Consider the following 22,007-nt stretch of genomic DNA (forward strand, 5'->3'; position numbering starts at 1 on the left):
GTTGCATACGCACCAGGACATCAAGGATCCGGCTACATAAATACACGGCGCAGTTTTGGACGCTAGTTTGGGACGCGGGAAAGATTTCGCGTCCATGATAAAAGTGTCCCACCCTACGGGCGGTCGAAATCAGACAAAACGAGAATGAGAGCGCACGCACGATGCATGCAGGAAAAATGGAAAAATGCTACCCTCAAATATGTGTCTGTGATGCCGATTGTGAATGGTGCAACGCAAGGGAGGGGTTACGTGATAATTCGATACTTCTCCGAGAACCACCCGAACCACCGAGCATCAACCCTCTTCCTCGCGCTTGGTGACTGGGATCGTCGTCTCGGCAAAAAGGTTCACCGTAATCGGGACATCAAGCGAGAGAAATCCATTCCGCGCGTGTGCAATTTCCAAATGTTTTGGGATCAGAGGGCGAGCAGCGGGTGGTCGGGCGAAGTTGATGACATAAAATAATTATTGCTTGTTTTTCTTCCATTACTCTCTTTCCATTCGAGGCATACTTTACAGTGTAAATCTTTATCTTAATTTGTAAAATGTTTTAATGTGGTTTTGGAAGGAAATAATGGGTTTTTATACAATTTCTTTATTTCAATTTATTTCAATTTATCCTCAAATCTGAGATATTCCACAGATGTATCTAAATTGTGTAGAAAAAAAAACCCACACCCAATCCCACTAAATCCCATATGCCATAGTAGGTGTATCATTGCGTTTATGGGCGATTCCTCAAAAGAAAAAATAACCTATCAATAGCCACGTGTACGTCCTTACCCAGCCGGCAGGGTACTGGTAACAACACACGCTTTGGCAGCAGCGCGAGTGAACCGAGAAATGATTTTTCTATTTGCTTTTTTGATTTCGTTACAGCACGCGGGGCACACGAGGACTGCAGCCAGCATGGTTTTGTGAAGGGTCACACACATATGGTGGCATTTTTCCCCGTCCATCAGCGGAACACACAACCCTCAATCCCGCAACCAGGTAAGAGCCTAAGCACGGGCAAGAGTGTGAATATGATGATGGAATATGGTAGCGTCTATAAAAGAAATGATTCTCCTATCTATACACCCTCCGCTCAGAGCCATACACAGATAAGGTTGCAATTAAGCTGTTCCTGTGCATTTCTAGCAATGGCGATGGCTACCGTTTAAATAATAAAACTCGGAGCCTTATTTTTTGTTCGACTGCCTTTGAGACTTGGCTCGGAGGAGCACGATTAGCCCACGAAGAGTGTCGATTGGCTCACGCCAAAAGCGGGCTAGGAGCTTCCAACGTAAATTCTCACCCATGCGTGCCAGATCTTCTCGCCGTAAAAAAGCGCCCACAGCCAGAATAAGGTTAGAAGCCATCGGCCCCGTTTGCTGCTGCCGTTAAGCCTCGTAAAACGTGTCCATCATGACGCGTGTGTGTGTGTCGCTCTGGTGGACATTCACTGTGAAAAGCGCCCAAAGAAACGCGCTTGGGTTTGGGTCGTAAAAACAAGCTTGTCGCGTTTTAAAGCACACGAGCTGCAGCTGTTGTGTGTGATGGCGGAGGGAGTGACGAACACTGCTTTTCCAAACGGGACCCATCATCCTGCACCACACGTCTTACGATTATGATTACTTTTAATAACAAAAATCGACAGCCACCGTCTTGTATTTTTTTTTTTTTTTTTTTGTCGCTTTCTACTCCCTGTGTCACTCTCTGGTGCGTGTCCAGTGGGGCAAACGCCAGATGCGCAAAAGCGCAAAAAAGCCATTACGCGGCGATACACGCGACGGCGACAACGATGCGGTGGCGGCGGTACGTGATGAATTTTTGGGAGGTTAACGCGATAGAGCATTCAAAAAACACGTCCCAACCTCTCCCAGATCTTGTACCGGTAGCTTTTTCCCATCCACACCGAGGAGTGTGTATGTGGGGGCCACAGTTTTTGGGAGAATTCGTCCCCTGCTTTCCAGCCTGGGCCAGAGAGTGGCAGGAGTTTTTCGGATGGAGTGCTTCTGATTTCTCGTTCATCAAGAGTTTTGATTACTTAAGATTCTGTCCATGGCTTCAAGGCGATGGGCTGCCAGCGGAACGAGAAGGATATGATTTTTGCTCTGGCATTTTGTCACTGTTCAGGGTGTCCTGGTGGTTATCCAGCAGCTCCAGCACTGCAGCTGCCTTCTGGAAAGATTGTCCGACGTGAAAAACTCCAACGATAGCAGCTGCAGCAGCGGGGTGTGGGATGAATGCTAAAGGTTGGCCACCGACCGACCGACTTACATTTGCTCACGGCGTTAGTACACTTTAGCGCGCGGTGGAATGTGCCCGATCTCGAGGTTGATTTTACGGTCGAAAGGAACGCTTACAACCATGCCCGACCTCCTTCCTCGCAATTCTTGGTGATTCTTTAATTTAAACACAGACACCGCCGTCAAAAAATGGTTTATCACTGTGTACCGATGCTTGGAAAAAAAAGTGGGAAAAGATATTGGGTGGAATAATTATGCCAAAAATGCATGAATTAAAACTTTAATTTCTGCTGCATTTTATGACGCCGTTTTTTTTTTGGCCAAGCGATTGCGAAACATTTTCATGGAAGTGTGGGTTGGGTACATGGGAATAAAAAAGAACAATTGGAAGATAGAATTCAATAGGAATTAGAAATTAAATTTATGAATTTTAGTTTTCTGTTTCTACAGAGCACTTTATCTCAAGCCAATGTCACTCTTTCTCTAATTTGGGGCACATTGAACGAACTATTATGCCAGGTTCTGGGACTTTGTCTACGACTGACAATGCAAGAATTTATGTTATGAATTTTTTTTCAAGGACTGTGTATTCCTACACAAACTCCTATTCCTACGAGGTCAAATATTAGCCAAAATCGGTTTGGCCATTTTGGATGCTATTTGACAGCAGAACTTGTCAAATCGTTTAATATTACTTGACCTCATTCCTAAACAGTCCTTATTATTATCTTAATTACGTAATGTCATGTCTTGTTATTGTTATGATCTGTTGTGACGTCACGTCACTACAATCTAAACAAGAATACCGCAGACGACAAATGAAGTAAGATGTCTTGTAGTAGAGTTTTTGTAGTAGAGGCAGTCTTGTAGTCAGTTTGTAGTTTGTAGAGACAGCTTGTAGTCTTGTAGTAGAGACAATCTCAACAAGAATACCACAGACGTCAAATAAAGTAAGCTGACTTGTAGTAGAGTTGGTATTAATTAGTCTCGACTCTAGACAGTTTTGAACCAACAAGTTGCTTCCCTAGTTAACAGTGATATTTTTCACAGCTTTGGTTTCTACTCGATACGGTGGTACTCTTTCTCAAATGATTTGTGGCATACGGATATATAATCAAACGCTTACTTTGGTTGTTAAACCTTACGACGTAGCATCGCAACGATTCGAGAATAGATGACACTTGCTCGAGATAAGGTGACACACCTACATTTGAGTGCCAACTTATTTAAATAAAAAGCACAAGAGTTACATTCAAGTTTGAGGTAGTAAAACGTTTGTAAAAATCATTAAAAGTCATAACAGTTAGCTATTACTATGAATGATCATTGTGAATTAGCAAGCTCATCAAAAAAACCAATACTTTTAAGGTTTCCCATTTTCTACCAGTGCCTTCCGTTTTCTTTTCTGTCGATATCTAACATCTGTTTCAAAGGCAAACCTTTTATTACGAACGGCAGCCCACTTTTATATGCATACTCTAATTTTGATGGGAAAAGTACATATTCCATTCCGGGTTTGCTAAGAGAACAAGAAAAAGAAACAACACACCTAGCTGATCTCCATTCCGGCAAACCATTCCCGTGTACACGGATGAACCTCGTTAAACGAACGAAGAATGTCTTGCACGGTTGCTTTTGTTTTAGCCTCTTCAACTACCACCACCAAGAATCCACCGTCAGCGCAATCCTTATCAGTGCCAAGGCTATGGTGAAGGTTTTTATTTCCCCATTTCACTTTTGCTCCCGTTTGTGCTGGGCTTGCGTTACGTTTCCATTTACGTACACACACACACATACACACACTCTAACCGTCACTAGATAATAGCGGAAAGTGAACTTTGCATACCTTTGTGCCCTTCCCGTACGATTAGAACGACAGAAAAAACAGACGGAAAGAACTCTCCAAAGCGACCCGAGGGAAATGGAGCAAAAGAAGGGCAACAGAAGTGCATTTAAAAAGTTACGTTAGAAATAAAATAATCATAAAATCCTCACTCACCTGTGTGTGCACAAGGGTGGGGTGGCCGTACCGCCGTGCCCAACGCTGGGCTTCGGGAGGGCTTATGACAAATTAATTACCACCTCAACCTTCTCACCTTCTCTCTCGCACGCTTCATTATAACGCCTCGCCCAATGCCTCACGGAACGACCGACCCTGCGCCCACCAGCTCCGTTCCTCCATCAATTTTGAATGGGTGGAATGTGTTGGCTGCAATGTGTCCATCCACCGAAAAAGAAGACAAAAAAAAAACAAATGCATTTCCGGGTGGCCGACGCGAGAAGGTTTTTGTATCTAATTTGCGTCCACCATGAAAACGTATGGAAATAGGGGAAATAGATCCAGCGGGGTGGAGACAACACAATCCAAATCAGCCTCACCCTCAGCTCGGTCGTGGCGGACTTTGAAATTCACTCCGTTCGGTGCCGTTTAGCCGTGTTTTTTCAAGGGGAAATTTTTCATTAAGTGACGCTGAATCAAATTTCCAGACCCACGGCGGCGGGCGCTTGAAGCAGGCTCCATGATGGGTAAACATAATTCACTCCCTCCGCGATCGGGCCATTTCTTTTGTTTCCTACCACTGTCATTTGCGCACTCGCTCCCCGTGTTTTCCCCAGCTCTTCGTAATGCGTGTGCGTTCGTTCGGGACAACACCTTCTTTTTCCGGCCCTTTGCCCCATCGCGGGGTGGCTGTGTTGTTGGGCTGTATCGTTTTTTTAATGCTGTCTTCTTTCCTCCACGGTTGTCTCCGTCGCCGTGAACTCGCCCCGTGAGTCAGTCACGCGCCGTTTAGTCCAGGTCGGGTGCCCCACTGGATGCGGCAAACGCTCAAAGTCCCCAAAGCGGCAACTCGTTCTCGGTGCGCCCTCGGTTCTTTCTCTGCATTACACCCAGAAGCTTGCAGTTTGACCAACGGGAACCGTACGGGAATGGTGCGTAAGTTGAGAAGGGATAGTTTTTCCCCCTTCCCCCGTTCGGTGAACTTTGTCGGGTTCGAGTTCGAATGTTGATTTGGTTTAGTTTTTGTGAGCTTTTTTCGTTCGTTTTGTGTTCCTGCTTTTTGATGCTGTCAATTTAACCGAGCATGAACCAAAGTCGGCTGCTGCTGCTGCTGCTACTCTGGAACCGAGCTGGAAAAGAGATGAATGTACGTGTCTGTATGTGTGCGTGTTTCTTATGTTTTTGTACGCATTGGAAGCAAGTCCCTTGCGGGAAGGTGTGTGCGTGTCTGGAATGATTCACAAACGCGCTTGTCGGGTGTACGCGTACACGGAGAGAAGCAGGGCAAGAGAAAAACACAGTAGAAGAGCGAAATAGAGAGAGAGAGAGAGAGAGAGCGAGCAAAATTGGCGTAAAATTCTATGCTCACAGGTTTTCTATGCTAGAATCTCTACTCCCAGAGCTCACCGAAGTATGCTGTGCTTCAGGGACTCCAACGCAAAAATTTGAGAGCCCTCTTGGGCGAGAGTCGCCCCTTGACTCTTTGACTTCGATGCATTCTTCCAGAGGAAGCATCCAAAATGCTTGACAAACTCAATTATTTTAGTTTCAAAATTCATCAAAACTTGCTCCAATAATTTGTAACACAAAAATTTCCCCCACAAAATGGCCCTCTTTCCGTATCCGCAATGTCCGAAAATACCTTGGAATGTCACAGAAGAAGAAAAAAACCCATCTCCCACAGCAAAAGAGCGCTGCAGCGCGCAGCATAAAACGCTCTCGCGTGGTTCGCTTCTACGTGAGCAGAGCATAAATGTCGCTCTCTCTCTCTCTCTCGCTCCCTACAATGCTCTCCCCACGATGAAGCGCGTTCCGTCCGTACGCTCACGGCTGGTGAGCCGCGCTGTGCCTCATTTACGAACAAACCGTTGAAGGGTGCGTACGGAAACACCACCGGAGCACGGTCGCGCGCGTGTATGCACTTCTTCCCCAACCCTACACAGTGTGTGAGAGCGAGAGAGAGAGAGAGCGAGTGCGGGCGAAGGACGGTGTGTTGTGTGGGGGTGGTGCACCGGGGGCATAGCTAAAGTGAGTGTGTTTGTACGTGCGTTTGTGGAGTGCGTTCCTCCACTTTTATTCTTTGCGGTGTTATTTTTTTTATTATCATTTCGTATTGCTCCAAAACGAGGCAGGAGCAGGAGGTTCTTATGCGCTCCATTAAAATGTGTTGCAAGTGTTTTTGAAGCCAAACCAGACAACCGAGCAAAAAAGGACACTTCGACGTCCTTTTTGGTGCGTGTGTGTGTGTTTGCTGTTCGTGTCTAGCAGTCATTGTGTGTAAGTGTTTATACGTGTGTATTTTTAAGGTGAAGTATATTGAGTGAAGGAGGGGTCGAAGGGGGATGGTTGTTAGGAAAACGGGCGGGTGCGTATTGCTTTGAATGGTGCCGCATCGTAACGGGGGGGGGGAGGAGGTGTGTGTTTGCGCGTTTAGAAGGCAAAATGCCGCCGTTGGCTAATGTCGTTTTTTTCGGGAGGGTGCTCACTGTGTCTAATAGAAAGGTGAATGTGTATCTGGTTTAGAGAGAAAACAGGGAGATACATGGAAAGAGGGGTGGAGGAGGTGTACAAAGGTGCCGCTGCTGAAGTACCCTGTGTTTGGCGCATGGGAAAATAGAGGAAACCCTGCGTTGCGGATTGCCGATTCCTCGAGGCGGAGCGCGCTGCTGTTGCTGTTTGTTTTGTGAATGTGTGCATCTGCAATTTGGTGTTAAAATGTGCTAATCCCTACCTAAAACCGTGTGCCGGAAGATGCGGAAAAGCATCTCATAAAGGTGGATAAATTTAAAAAAATAATAATAATAATCGCAAGCTGCTCGAAAATGGAATGCAAATTTGTTCCGCGTGTGCGTTACGTTTTTCAACTCAAGTGTAAGAGAGAGGATGATTTCGGCCGCTTCTGCTGACTGTGGTGCTGTTGTGCTGCGTGCGAAAAATGACGAAAGAATAAATCCCCAGTAACTTGGAGTTTTTTGCTGTGCTGCGGAGCATAAGTCAACGAGAAAACGAAAGATCAAACGTCACACAAAACCATCGGGCAAGCATCGGCACTGCTATATCTGCTCGGCGTCTCTTCGCCGTCCAACAACTACTCGTCAAACTCTCCCGTCCCGCATTAAATGGTTAGTTGAAAATCCTATCAAATCGTTTTTGCACCCTCTCTCCCCAGATAAAAAAACGATGGTTTTTGCTACAATTTTGATTGGAAATAATCCTTTTTTTGTTGTTTCGCCGACCCCTCGAATGAATTCAGTTTTCCCGTTTTTTGGTTTTTTTATGGACACGGGAGAGGGTACGTGAGAGTGCGAGCGAGCATGGGCTGTTGGTTGTGCTTCCCTTCATCTGCACCGTTGCTGTGTTGCGCCTACCCGCTAATCCAGCTCCTTGGACGACCTCTACCGGTCGGTATTGGTACTGTTTATGCTCGCAAACTGTAAAGCGAGAGAGAGCGATTATTTGTGTGAGAGAGCATGTTTTTTTTTCTTCAATGAAATTCTAGAGAATGAGAGCCAAAAATTGAAAGCAAGAGAGAGAGAGAGAGAGAGAGCATCACGAGCAAGACATGGGAAAAAGTGTCAAAGATGGCCATTTTGTTTACAAGGGCTAACTTTTTCCCGTCCGCCGTCCGATTCTCCGATGCGATGGAACGGAATCTTTCCTCTGTTTTTTTTTGTTGTTGTTGCTGTTGTTGGCTGGGTTGGGGTTTGTACATCTTCATGTTTCTTCGACTTCTCCTCACCGCAGCAAATCACCTTTCCAGCATGATGGGTTGAATGTGTGTGTGTGTGTGTGCGTTTTTTTGTCTTCCCACTGCGGTGGAAAATGATACGAAAATCGATAGGGAAATGATGGACGCAACAACAAAAAAATAGAACCATGCTGCCGCTCGCTCTGCGCTACCAAAATGAGTTCACAAAATTAAGCAAAAAAAAAAGAAACAACAGATCAGTTAACTCTCTTTGCAACCATTCTCCGCATCTCTTGCGGTATCCTTTTTTTCTATTTTTTGCATCCCTTGACGTAAAGGTAAATAGTTTGTTGGGCTCGTCCCTGTTTCTTGAATGGCGAATGATGCCTAGCGTACTTTGCGGAGAGAGTACACAGCGCGTAGAATGGAAAGTACGCAGCCACAACAAAATACATACCAAAAAAAAAAAACAGCCCCGTTTTGCTTGCGGTTTCCCCAGCAGTGCGGTGCGCAATCGAAAATAATGTGTTTATTTTAACGGAAACGTGTCATATTTTTCGTGCCCTAATGCTGCTAAATGTTCCAGTTAATCCCAAAGCCCCGTAACAGGATGCTAACGAGGCTATGCTGCTCCGCGCTCTGTTTGTTGTACCTCGCGGGACAGGAACTCGCTGGCCAGCTCACGCCAGGAGTGAGAAATTCCACTATAATAAAATGCGATAATTTATCTGCAAACATTACCCTAAGCTCGTAAAATATCGCTCGCAACGGGTCAAGTGGCTTTGCTGCTCTGTGTGCTGTTACTCTGTTACGGGAAGAAGCGGGCAGAGCTCGTTAAAAGCGTGTACTTTTGGAGCTCTAGTTTAGTGGGGTTTTGTGCCCAAAAATTATTCAAAGTGAGTGAGTTCAAGTGTGCCGAGGAAAGTGAGCACAAGTGAAGGTTTTTTTTTTTTCTCCCCCGCGGAATGTAATTATACAATAAAAACGTGGAGCTGTCTACCGCACCGCACGACGTTGCACCGTAAACGCTAATTTGTACTTCGTCGCGGCATAGCAAATCAATTGAATGAAAGTGATAGGTGGGAAGGTGTGGATGCTGGGCATGCAATTACCACCCCTCGGTGAGCGGGCTTCGTTCGTTGCGTGCCAATGCCGGGCCTGCCCAGAGTTTTCCCAGCTTTCACAATGCCCGAACGGTTGTCATCAACCACATTTCAGCCCCAACGATTGTGCTCGGGGAAAAAAGACACACACGAACCTTTCACTTTTGCCTCTGGAGGCTCTCTCGGTGGCTGTGTGTGTAGCTGCTTGTATTAGACGCTTTTACGCTGCCAGCAGGCTTCGGCGTATTAGCGGTACAGCTAGCGGTGGTTCTTAAAATTCAACCACATTTCACTGGAACTGATTTAATAGACGAAAAGAAGAAGCAAAGCAGGAAAATGGTGGCGAAATAATTTTGGTTGTTTAGAGCAGCACCGCGAGGTGGACAACTAAAATTTATGCATACACACACAACAAAAAGTTCCACACTGAAGGTTAAAGCATCAAAACGCATAAAAATGTAATTTTCATGTGCGAATGAAGATTGCGCTCGTAAAGTGTGAGGCTTAAAAAGTCGCGCACACACACAAAGTCGTGCGGTTTTTTGATCGCGAAAAGCATCTGTTGTGTATGTTGCACCATGGCAACTAAACAAACATCCTGCACATAATCGCAGCCAGCCCGAGCACCACAGCACATCAAAGCCAGCGTAGAGTTTTGTGGTGCTGCTGCTGCTGCTGTTGGCCATGTTAATCTCCAGCACCTTCTATTACCAATGGGAGAGATGGGAGAAGAAAAAAGAAAACGCCTCCGAGAAAGCCCTCCTCCTCTCCCCGCACAAAGGCACGGACGCAAGGGTGTATTAGCAGTAAAACATCTCAAACTCCTCACTTCAAAGTCAAATTCAAAGCAAGAAGAAACAGCGGCAGGACAAAGGGGGGACGGAACCGAAAAGGTTGAACAAGAAAAACAGTTAGCATAAACGCTGGGTCGGCCACATCCTAGGGAAGAATGGGGAGACGAAAAACGAACGAAACATTGTCTTGTATGGGTCAAGTGCGAAAAGACCGATTTGAAAATTAGAAAGAAAGAGCAAGAGAGCGACCAGAAAAGGGGAGGATTTCGAAGAAAACAGCCAAGTTCCCTGGCTTAAGTATTTGTGCGGGGGCCACCAAGCAAAGCCCGTTTCAGATAGGTGAAGGTAAAACTAAGCTATCTCCGCGCGCTCCCCAAGGGGCAGATGAGAAACTAAATGGATTGGCTGTGCAGAGAAAGGAAGCAAGAAAGGCGGGTGGAAACTATTAGCAGAAGGGGTTGGTTTGTGCTAGTGGGGAGGGGGGGGGGGGTGTTGTGGGAATGTATCGAAAACTTTTCCTAGAAATCCGCTGACCGATCCGCTGGACGACGATGGAGAGCGTAAGGAAAAATACCTTTGTGGAAGATAAATCTTTGCCCCATCGATACACAGCCAACTCATTCCACTAGTCGTACGTGAGTCCCAGCTGCACTCGCCAAAGCTGCTGCGGGACGCAAGCAATGAGACAGAAAGGGACAGGCACCACAACAGGCCAAACAAATCTTCCCAAACCGTTCGTGCCCAGTGCACGGATCGACAAAATGCGGATTGCTTTGTTTCCACCATTCCCGTAGGCGCCCAAGCAGCAGCAGGGCACCGTAAGTACACAAACACAACTTCCCTTCACACTCACTGTGTGTGTGAGTGTGTGTTTGTGTGTTTGTGTGCAACATTTTCCTATTCTCTCTTGGTACGCCTCGGTGTGTGAGTGGAGTAATGGGATAAACGCAGGGATAAACGCAAACGCGTTCGCGGATCGAAGTTTTATCCGTACCACATTCCCTTTTGGGGTGCGAGAGAGAGAGAGAGAGCAAACTATCCTACTCATCTCGCTGTGATGCTGTGTGTGGCTGAGTCTCTTCCCGTACACTGTGTATTGGTGTGTTGGGTGTTGGTGCACGGTTTCCCGTACCGTTCGGGGTTGTAGCGTTTAGGCCTTAGCCCCGAACAAAAACAACCACACACACACATACACACACGTAAAACCACTGGAAGAAAGAAACACACAAAATCGGCCTGTTTTGCGACGACTAGAACGCGTTTTTTATTAAGGCGAGAGAATCTCGTCCACTGTGCTCTCTCTCTCTCTGTGTCGTGCGCGTCGCTTGCTCTCAACGGTGCGTTGATCAACCTCTCGCATCTCTTTCGCACACACGATGCTGCTTTGCAGTCTTGCTCTCTCTCTCCCTCGCTCTCTCACTCTTACTCTCCAGCTTATTCTCGCACGTCGAGAGAAGCAGCTTTTCATCTCCAGGTTTGCTGGAAGCTGCCTGGACGCTTCACGCTGTTCGCATCAACCATCCCGAGCGCACCAGCGCTTTGTTTCGGCCTTTTTTCCATTCACCACCACCACCACCACCACCTGGGGATTTCTCTTCCCTTCGTTAGCGCGCACAGCCCAATTTCCGTGGCTTGCAAGTAAAGGAAACCTTGGGCCTTTGCTTTGGGACGCCGCACGCAAACCTTGGCAACGCTGCACGCCGTGTAGGATGAAAGCGGAAAGAGGAGAGGGCCTAGGGTTGTTACAGTGGAAGGAGAGAGAGAGAGAGATAAATCGCTGCACTCGCATGCGAAGAATGGCCAAAAAGGGAAGAGCCGAGGATGGAAAGCAAGAACCACCACCAACCCCGGGGCACCGAAAGGCAGGCACGAAGCGAAAGGTCCAGGAAAGCGCTGGTGTGTGTGGTACCACCAAAACCTGTGTGGAGTGCCTGTGGCCGTCCCTATAATGGGGGGGGGGGAAGGTGAGGCTGGGTGAGGTGGTAAAAGAGCATTCTCGAGCCACGGGAAGGGGCACAGCCCAAGGAATGATCGCGGGAGTTTTGGGAAGCAACGATCAACAAAGCAAAGCGCTAGAGCGAGAGAGGCGGACACTGCGCGAGCGTTTGAAGGCTTCTCAGCTCGGTGCTTGCGCGATCGAAGAAAGTGCCCGGCCGCCTCCTGGGATCGGAAAGAGATCAAGCCATGATGATGATGATCGCGGGCTATGTGTGATCGTTGGTAGGAAAGTGTGGTGGCACACAGCGACGGGGGAGGGAAAACACCCGTTTTCAAGTGGCCCAGCCAACAAAATACTCTCGTGGAGCTTTTTTCTCGTCTTCTGTTTCGCTTTTGTGCCGCTGCTTCGTGCTAACCGTGGTTCGGAATGTGTTGGGTGTGTGTGTGTGTGTGCGCTGGATGATGCGCATTCTGACCCGTTCGATGCCGAATGGAGCAATTTCAACAGTCACTTCGAAGGTTTTTTTTCCATTTCCACTCCAGCACTTCACACCCTTCCTCGGTGCTTATATTGATTTGATGTTGATTTTTTATCCCTGCTCACTCTCCTTCGGTTCTTCTTGCTCGAGATATAAGCCGCCTCATTGCCATTGCATTGATTCTTGGTGTTGTTGTTTGCCTACCAAACCCCCCGCTCTCGCTCTCTCCCCGAAGTGACTCTTGTCCGGTTATTGGACGCGCGGCCATCATGCATTTCCACCATCAGCAACGGCGGCAGCAGCAGCAGCTGACCAAACCTGCTCAAATCTCCCCCCTTTAGCTAACGCAACAACGCTTGAAGCGGTGCGCTCATCCCAATAGATTCGGGCTGTTTGTCGGTCGAGATTAAAGATGGAGTGTTGGTGTAGTGGAGAATGTATCTCCCCATTTTTTTTTCCACTACTTGATCGATGAATCGGTAAGCTCTGCTAGCTCTCTATCTCGCTGCGTGTCGGCAAAACGGACGAATTATTCGTGCCTATTCAAAGGCAAACCCCGAACGAAATTCACAATAACAACCCCCTCGCCTAATGGAGCCGGAGCTTGAAATTGCCCCGAAAAAAAAATGGGTTTTGCTGGAATGCAACAACGATGAATCTAGCGATCCTCATTTGATGTTTATTCTACCGAACTTTGTTTAGGAGCTCATTTGTTAGACCATATCAAAGCGGAGCCCCGTTTAAGAAATTGGAAACGAGTGCGCGAGCCCGCAAGAACGTACCAAATCAACTCCTAATTGTGTGTACATTTAGGCTGGTACGCGCCCGGATTGACACGAGTGGTGTCCTCTGCAATAGGCAATTCTTCAACCATTCGGCGGTGTGGCATGATCACGATGAGATGTCACTGCGAATTGTTTGTTGCCAAATAAATAAAAAAAAATCCGATGAAAAAACGTCAGCTTTGTGTCCACTTTGTGCTTTGGTGGTTTGGAAATAGCAAAGCAAGTCCCCGAGCTTGATTGCTTGCAATTGTGTACGGCTGTGTTGCGAGACGTAATCAAGGCATTCTTAAGGCGCTGCCATGTCATGAAGCAAAAGAATGGGAACAAATTCTCCACCATATTATGGTCTAATAAGCAATTTAAAGGCACACGGACGGGGCAGGCATTTCATTAATTTACAGCTCTCATTCACGCCAGTTCGCCTTAATTTCTCCCTTTCGAACCGTTATCAAACAGGCAGTTTTTTCCACTGTTCCTATCTCACTCTTTCATTCCCTTTCTACTAATGCGCTTTCCCATGCGCTGGACACTTCGGGACTCGGGTCGTATGACAAATGGTCTGACAAATTCCGCCGCATTTCGGAAATGAAACAGTATTTTCCTCCAGTTGTGGCATGGGCTAGGGGGGGGGGGCTTTATTATGTTTTTATATTGTTTTTTTTTCTTACTTCGTAGTTCATGTTGGCCGCGGCGTTTCGGTCTCGCTCTTAAATCGCTCTCCCCCTCCCCCGTCCGCATGTGATTTATGATGCGTCGATACTGTGGAGCGCGTGTGGCAAGGGAATGTGATGATGATAGTCGCCTTCTTGCAGCGCAGCGCTTTAGGGCGGCTTGCTTTTCGCCCAATCGATCCTCGGTGGCCCTTCATAGTGTCAATGTGTTTGTGTGTGTGTGTGTGTCGATGCCACAACCTCGTGTTCGATATTTCATCCCTTTTTTTTCGACAAGCAGCGGCAAGTAGCCGCCGTCTTGCGAAGACAGGGCAAGAATGTGCCGATGATATCATCTTATCGATGCATGATGCATTTTAAATGACATACGCTCGTTCCCGCCCCGGCTTGTTCGTTGGAGGGGCACTTCACCCCATTCCCCACACTGTCCCCCGTGTATTGATTTTCACTCGACACAGGGGCACCGCCGACGATGCGGCAGAAGCATTTGCAAGAATGTAGTAGGAAAATATCCAGTCCTTGGATTCATTGCTTCCTGCGGAAATGCTGTGGGTGGAATGGGTACGCTGGAGGCTCCCTACAGCCTTCCCCTTTCCCAGGGAGGTATGAATTTTCAATGGGAAGAATATGCCACGCTTCTCGTGCACACACACACACACGCACACATTCAATAGCCGCCGCTTTCCTTGGCAATAATCTTTTCCTTTTTTTTTCCATTCGCTTGCTTTTTGTCCACAAAATACATGTCCGCCGCCGTGTACGTTTCTGCGTGCGTGTGCATCATCTGTTTGTGTCCATTAGAGAGTGGGGCCGATGTATGGTAAAAACGAAGAGGAGGGGAGGGGGGGGGAATACTGTGGGACAGTTATGGTGGCATGCGGCGGACTGCGAAACGGACGGAAGAGGAAACATTAGTGACGAAGCGAAGCAAAAGTGTATCCTTGGCGATTCTCTTGGTGGATGTGTGTAATGGGGAGGGCCACAAGTTGAAAAGAGTGTGCGGGTGGGGATGGAGGGGGGGGGACTTTAGGTGGTAGTGGAAAACTAGAACACAGCGGAGGGAGGGAAAGGGTGGGGGGGGAGGGAGGGTTTGGAAAATAGATAGACTCTTCTCTCGATCGACGACGACGGTTGTTCGCCATCATCGTTTTGTGTGTGTGTGTTGAGTTGTGGTGTTCGTGTGTGTCTGTGTGTGGCAAGCAAAAAGGATACTTTAGCCTTGCGTCGCCGAGTGTGCAGACCGAAGGAGGAGAAGAAGAAAACAGGAAGCAAAGGAAAACCATCCCCGGCGAGGCTGCAGATGAAAAGCGAACGGAAAAGCCGGAATGAAAAGTTTCTCATTTATAACCTCTCTGCACTCTTTCTCTCTCTGTGTGTTCCTTTTCCGCCGCCAATCACGGGAGTTTCGGGGAGAGGTTTTGAATTAGTGGCTGGTGGGGCAGCTCTGTTTGAGTAGAACACTATGCGGGACAATTCAAACCCCCCCCCCCCCCCCACCCATCGACATTCTGTGTGTTTCCTCCTCCTGCACGTCGAATTTACTTCTTTTATTGGCGACTGTCGTTGAATTATGGATTTATTTATGAAGGTTGTATGCTGACGGCGTGCCTCTAGCATTGGATTGGAGTTTGTCAGACACAAACACACACACACACACACAGACTGACAGATTCTTGGAATCTGTGAGCATCCTTTGCGTCAAGGATAATCGCCAACAATAACGCAAGAAATGGGGAAGTTCCCTTTGGAGCTGCAGTTGTGATTGCACATTATTGACTGACAGATTAGGGGGGGGGGGCACAAGTGGCGCAGAAAATCAACTATTTTTTATGCAACAATTCTGCACCGTTTGGGGGGAAAACTTGTTGACGCTTTGCACAACGCATCATCGCATTTGCAAACTATCGGAAAACCTTCATAATCCTCTCATTTGGCTCCGTGTTCTGCTGAAGCTTTTTGCTAGCGTTGGAAACTCGACAGAATTCCTGGAAGCTGTTATTTTTCAAAACCATCGCCGACAAATACTCAATGCGGGCTGAAAGAGAGAGAGAGGGAGAGGGAGGGAGAGTTTTGTGAAAAACATATTTATCCCAAAGAACGACGAGGACGCCTCGTCCGTCCGTCCGTCCGTCATTGCGCTAAGTGCTGCCCCGAGTGCTGAGCAAACATATCCGTGTACCGTCCCGTCGTCGTGGTCGGTCATGTTCTCCGAAAGCGTGGAAAATTATGCCTCCCTTCGGGTCCATTCCCGGTGGGGTTTGAGAGGGGAGGGGTGTGGGGGGGGGAGGTGGATGAAAAGTTTCCTTTCGGTTCGTTCAACAAAGGGAAGCGAACCGGCAACCGCGGAGCAGCAGCAGCAGCAGCGCCCGTGGAATTGGGCGCGCAATGACGATGAAAAATTGTACCACACCAACACCTCCTCTACCTTTCCCGAGGTCTTCTTGTCCGTGAAAGAAAACACGGCCACTGTGTGTGTGGATGGCTGAGGGTGGGGGGGGGGAAAGTTAGAGGAGCAAGAAAACTTCTAAACATTGAAAGCTTCATCAGCTAGAATAACATCAGCAACGATAACAATAATAATAATAACGCAACGAGAGTGACGGTGACGACGATGACGCCAAAAGAGGAAACAAATTGGTGGTGCGGCAGCGCGCCACGGCTTCGAAAATATATCTATGGTACCGGCTGTAGATAGGAGAAGTAGTTAGAAGAGGACGAACACAAAAAAAAAAACCCGAAACAGCACCACAAGGAAGGCACCGTTCGGACCCCGATGGAAAAGCGATAAAGATGCGAGCGAGATGAGGAAAAGGAAGGAAGGAAAAGTGAGGAGAAAAAGGAGGCGAACCACCACAACAACAACGAAAAAGAAAAACACATCAAGTGACTCTACAGAAATGTTGTGCAGCGAGTAGAGTAGAGGGTCGGACCCTCCGTTTCCGACCGATGTGATCATCGGCCCCGGACCCACACCACATGACCACAAGAGTGACGGTGGTGTTGCGTTTTTTTTTTTGTATGCTGGTGCTGGTGCTGCACCGTTTCCACTCCCAACCCGTATAAGGTTGAGGGAGGGGAGGTAGGGAGCAGCCGGCAGTGAGTTTTCTTAAATTGATTAATATTTTATTATGAAGCTGGATGATAACGAACTAAATGAGGATGAGGATGCCGAGTGCTCGTGTGCTCTTGATTATTGATATTATTCAATTTTCATCTTAATTTCACGCTTGTTTGAAGCTGGAATGGCATATAACGTACTTGTTTTCTTCTGGAAGCTTTAAACATCTCTATCTAATGCTTATTTCAACGAGTTTTGGTCTTTTTAAGGCTCGAAAAGTGATTTATTAAGCCAAGTCCTAACATGGTCTATTATGAGTCGATAAGACTCCATTAAGACTTTCTGAAAAATAACGCTTCGATTAGCTCATATTGTGCACGGAACTGTTTTCCATTGCACATTTTCCAGCACCAACCCCAAGGCGTTTGAATGCGTCCAATCGTTCTTCCGACTCCAACTGCCTCAACTGCTCCGTCTACCATGCTTTATGCCACCTTGAATGCTCCAACAGAAGGAACGAACGCCACCCAAACCCAGAACACAAAGAGCAAAACGAAACCACCCCAAAACTCCCCCCCCCCTCATCCCCTTTGCTCTGGGAAAGGGGGTGCAAAATTCTCGGCCTGCTTGCAAAATCAAGCGCACACAACCAGTATCCCGAATGCCTTGCGAACCTCGGGCGGGAGGGTGATGAGTTGAAGATTTTCCTGTTTTATTCTACCGCTTTTTTGCCCGTGTGTTGGTGGTGGTGTTGCTCGTTCCACCCCGAAGCAAGGGGGGTTTCAAACAGGTTTTTTTGCCCATCTTACTCTGGACTCTGCAAAGGCTTCAAGCGAAGGCGCAGTTGAAGACGCATGGACATAAATTCTTGAACTGCATCCATCGCCGCCCGGTCAAGCTCGCTTTATATCCTGCCCGCCATGCCCACCAAACATGTGCAAACCCAAAAGCACCCGAGTTATTTAATGGCGAGAGTGTCGAACCCAACCCGGCGATGATGGCGATGACGAAGATGCAAATACAGTCAACGAGCGGATTTTGTCGCGATCACCAATGGCAAATACAAAGCACGCGCGGGGTTTCAAGGGGTGTGCAATGTGTGTTGGAAAAATCGGTGAAAATGAAACAAAAACCTTTCCGTTTTTCTAACATTAACCCCTCACGAAGCAACTGGTGCGTGTTGCTGTGTGTGTGGTTCGTTGCAGTAAAATGGCTTTTAGAAGGTTACGCCGCCGCCGCCCGCTCCAACATATTCCATAAAAGGGTATGTGTGTTGATGAGAACTCCAACAGCCGGGTGTGTTGTTGTGTGGCCAGCGGGGAAAGCGTGGGTAAAAGGTGAACGGGAGAGACAGAAAAAAGCGCCCGCCGCGGGAAAGACGCCGCGAAAAGGAAAGGAAATGAAATGAGTAAATTATTTCAAATATTTACATTAAGTATTGCTCCGGCTATCATTAGCGAAGTAGGTGTGTGTGTGTGTGTGTGTGGATGGATTGAAAGGCACAAAACAAGGGAAAAAAGAAAACGGGGCAGTGTACCATGACCGACCGACCGACCATTCAGGCTGAAGGTTTTTTGGACAATTTCCATAATCAATTTACTCTCTCTCTCTCCCACCGGGCGCTGGCTTTACCAGTTCTGCCGGTTACATTTTTCCGTTCTTTTCCCTAACCTCCTGTTGCGTTTTTACCTTCGAAGGTCCCCGTTTTTGCTGTCCGCAGTAGTTCTTATTTTGATAATCCGTAATGGACAATGCACAGTCCCTGGGTCACTCAGGATCCTGCGCCGCCGCCGCCTGTGAGATTATGAACATGTGGCTCGGAACGAAGCACACGTGTGATGGCGTTGTTTTCCTTTTCTTTTTCTTCGCCACAACATTGAAGGAAAATTATCCTTCCTCCGACACATGATCGCTTGAGCTGCTTGTGATAGTCCTCGAAAGGAAGTCCTGTTTTTTTCCCACAGGACAGAAAAGCTCCACAAACAAAAGCCCCGCGCGTACCATAAAGAGCTGACGCTGACACAGACTTTGTTGTGGCGTACATTTTTATGCACTGCTGATAAATTACTCTTTTTTTCTCCGCCCCCTTTCTGTCCGCGGAAAAGTGGCAAAGCGAGTATTATTTTTCTTGCCCATAACAAAACAACAAAGTAAAATTGGTTTGTCGGCGACGCCACGAGCCACGAGCTGACCTTTTTGATGCAATTTGATCATATACTAACCACTCAAGCTACTCTCTTGCTCTCGGTGCGTTTTCAACAGTGTGTAAAATAATATTATTCTTTCGCGTGTGTGATGGAGCAGCATATACTTTTGGAGCAGCCCGTTTTGTTTAATTTTCCGCTTTCACTTGCTGTGCAAAATTGTACCCGTACCCAAACAAGATTAATTATTCATTGCGCATTGCGCGAGCGAGCGTCCGCGGCGTAACACGTAACCTTTCCTTTACATTGTTTGGCTTTTGGGGTGCTTTTTTGTTTAAACGACCAATAGGTGGGCAAATTTGGGCATGCAAACACAAATTAACGGCAACACAGTAGGATTGCTTCACTGCAGGTTCGCGTACGGTAAAGTGCACAAAAACAAAGAGTCAGGCTTGTTTGAGAGTCTCTTGTCATTCTGCACTATTTTTATCTGCCTCTTGCACCCTCCTCCGCTCTCTCTTGATCTCTCTACGTATATCTATGACCTATATTTAAATAAATGAACAGTCACCCCCAGCACAACCAATAGAACGGAAAGAATTGACATTTTTTGTGCTGCTGTCACCATCCCCGTGTGACTCGTCTGTCGTTTGACATTCTTGCACGAAGACTGCTGCTGCAGGGACGGAAAGATTGAGTCGTCACTGACAAGGGCGAGGGTTGGGTGAGTTAGCATGACGAGGGTGGTGAGCATTCGTTAAAGGCAGAATATTTTGTTCGTGATCGTATTTTTCCCTTCACAATTCGATCTTATTCGAGACCAACAAAAAATAAAAGGGAAACCGTTCCACGACAGCAAAGTATTTGCACACTGCCAAGGGATTACAGCTGCTGCGCTGCACTGATCCGCTTCTCTTTCACTTTTAAAACCAATTCACCCTCCTCCACCCCACACCCACACAATTGCGTGAGTCAATTTCACAAAGGAAAACAGGGAAACCGGCCGTTGTCGTTGGTTGGTTTTAATTATTACAATGTCCATTTCCCCGAGCCGGATGGTTTGAAATTGGCATTCCTACAATTTAAAATTCAAACGCATCCCACACACACACACACACACATACCGAAAGCCGCCATTTCTTTCGTAATCAAGCGCGTTCATTGTGTTCTGTCGCCGGGGAAAACCCCAGCGCCGGATGCGTCGTTGATGGAGTAAAAAGCGCATTTTCTTCCCGTTCCGTGGAAAGTGTGGAACAGCGAAGCAAAAAAAAAATGCAATAAGCCTCCATTTTCTCCCACACGTAAACAAAAAAAAAGAACTACCACAAGCAACAACAAATGAAAAAAGTGGAAACACAAGCCTCAAGACGGTTTTGGTTGAAGTTTCAATCAAACACACAAATCCATTTGCATTTAAATCAGCTTCTCTTTCACGGCGGTCCATTACCATAGTTATGAGTTTTTAATTATCCAATATATTAATATATGGATATCGTCATCGTCTTCCACTTTTATTTCTTTTTTCTTACTCTCTCTCTCTCTCTCTACTTCACGGTTCAATCGGTTTTATCTTCATCCGTGCGATCGTTTCCCTTTCTTTTACGGTGGCGTTTACAACGCCCGGGCGCGCGCGGGCTCGCTTATGGATATTCTTTCTTTTCTTGCTTTCTTGTGGTGTATGATGGAAGATATGGATGATTATGTTGATGCTGCTGCTGGTGTGGTGTGGTGCGGTGTGTGCCACCCTTTTTGCTTTTTGCCATGTAAAATAAGGGTAGGAGTGTGAGGATGTTATTGGTTTTGGCAACGGAAGTGGAGAAAGGCATATCAAACACTCGCATCCAATACCGCGCTATTGAGGAAATGGCAGACACACGGGAACGGGAGATGAATATTTTGAAATGCATAGAAAATTATCCACTGTTTGCGAAACGGGTGTGTCTATGGCCTCTATCTGGTCGTGGCTGTTTTTAGTTTTTTTCTGGGTGCGAGTCTCTGTAATGCGATCCGATGTAAGGGCGATTGAGCACACATTTTTGGCGTCGTGGCGGCGTCGGACACAACAAACACACACACCGGTTGGGGCCAGTTGTTTGCATACGAACCTAAAAAAAGGGGTTTTGTTTAAAAGGTGATGCTAAAAGGGGAACTAAAAGGTTTGTTTTTAATGAAAGCGAAAAGCGAAAGACGCATTTTAAAAGCCTTATGTGGTAGGGATTTTAAAGTTTCTCCAATATCTCCAGACACAGATGCTTGATTTTGGTATGAATCAGACAAAAATGCTTTTAATGTATCATTGGACATCTTCAGAATTGACTCTGAGCTAGATTCCGATTTAAAACATCTAAAAAAAAGCTACCCTTTTTATCTTCAACTCCAACATCGCATTGTCTTCGCCCGGAGCAAATTAGTCCTCAGGGTTTCAATTTCCTCGAGCCGCGATAGTTAAAAACTTTCAAATGTACGTGTCCAGTCCGTTTGCGATTTTCTATTCCTCCTTGAATGACACCTTCCACGCCGAAGTGGCTCTGATGTTTCTGACGAAGTGTAGTCCTTCAAGCGGACGTCCATCACATCACAATCGCCTTGCCTTGCCTGTCTTCTCGCCAGCGCTGTGTCCCGCGTGTTCATTCATTGGGCCCTCTCACAAAGACCCATTTATCGAACCGAAACAAACCCGGGAATGTGATGATCGGCTTCATCTCGAATATCCATGAACCTATAACCAGACAGAGGGGGAAGAAGAGAAACGAAGAAAAAAATGTTCTCCACATCACGAACCGATGTGAAAAAGGTAGAAAACCCAAAGAATGGAATAGAATGGAGGATGGAACACAGAAAAAGGTAACCAAAACTACCAAAACGAATATGAGAAAAGGGAGAGAGGGAGAGAGAATAAAGGAAAAATACAAACACGACGTACCGGGGGATCTTTGGATCAATTCCAGGCTTTGGCAACGTTAGACCTATGAACGCTCACAGTGGAGTAGAAAACGGGCAAATGTTTAATACGTGTAAACGCACACGGTCATTTAAGGCCGTATGGGGTTTTTTTTCCTTTCTTCTATGCAAAGAGAACCTTCCTGAAGGTTAATCGAAAATAGCCCAAATAACATA

The 22,007-nt window shown here is 46.9% G+C and overlaps 1 protein-coding gene across 7 annotated transcripts in view; it reads left to right on the forward strand.

The window, feature by feature from the left end:
- Positions 1-22,007, forward strand: part of LOC121600374 — a 147,295-nt gene that overhangs the window by 97,215 nt on the left and 28,073 nt on the right. For 2 of the 7 annotated variants that reach the window (XM_041928893.1, XM_041928895.1), the window contains one exon: positions 880-993. The exons of 1 other annotated variant lie outside the window; for it this stretch is intronic. The gene's annotated coding sequence lies outside the window, so the exon portion shown is untranslated. Of the gene's footprint in view, positions 1-879; positions 994-6,074; positions 6,537-7,011; positions 7,353-22,007 lie in introns of those variants that run through there. 4 more of the 7 variants (XM_041928894.1, XM_041928892.1, XM_041928899.1 and 1 more) reach the window with 4 other exon arrangements.

This window comes from Anopheles merus, chromosome 3L, assembly GCF_017562075.2.
Source record: "Anopheles merus strain MAF chromosome 3L, AmerM5.1, whole genome shotgun sequence".
Taxonomy (NCBI): domain Eukaryota; kingdom Metazoa; phylum Arthropoda; class Insecta; order Diptera; family Culicidae; genus Anopheles; species Anopheles merus.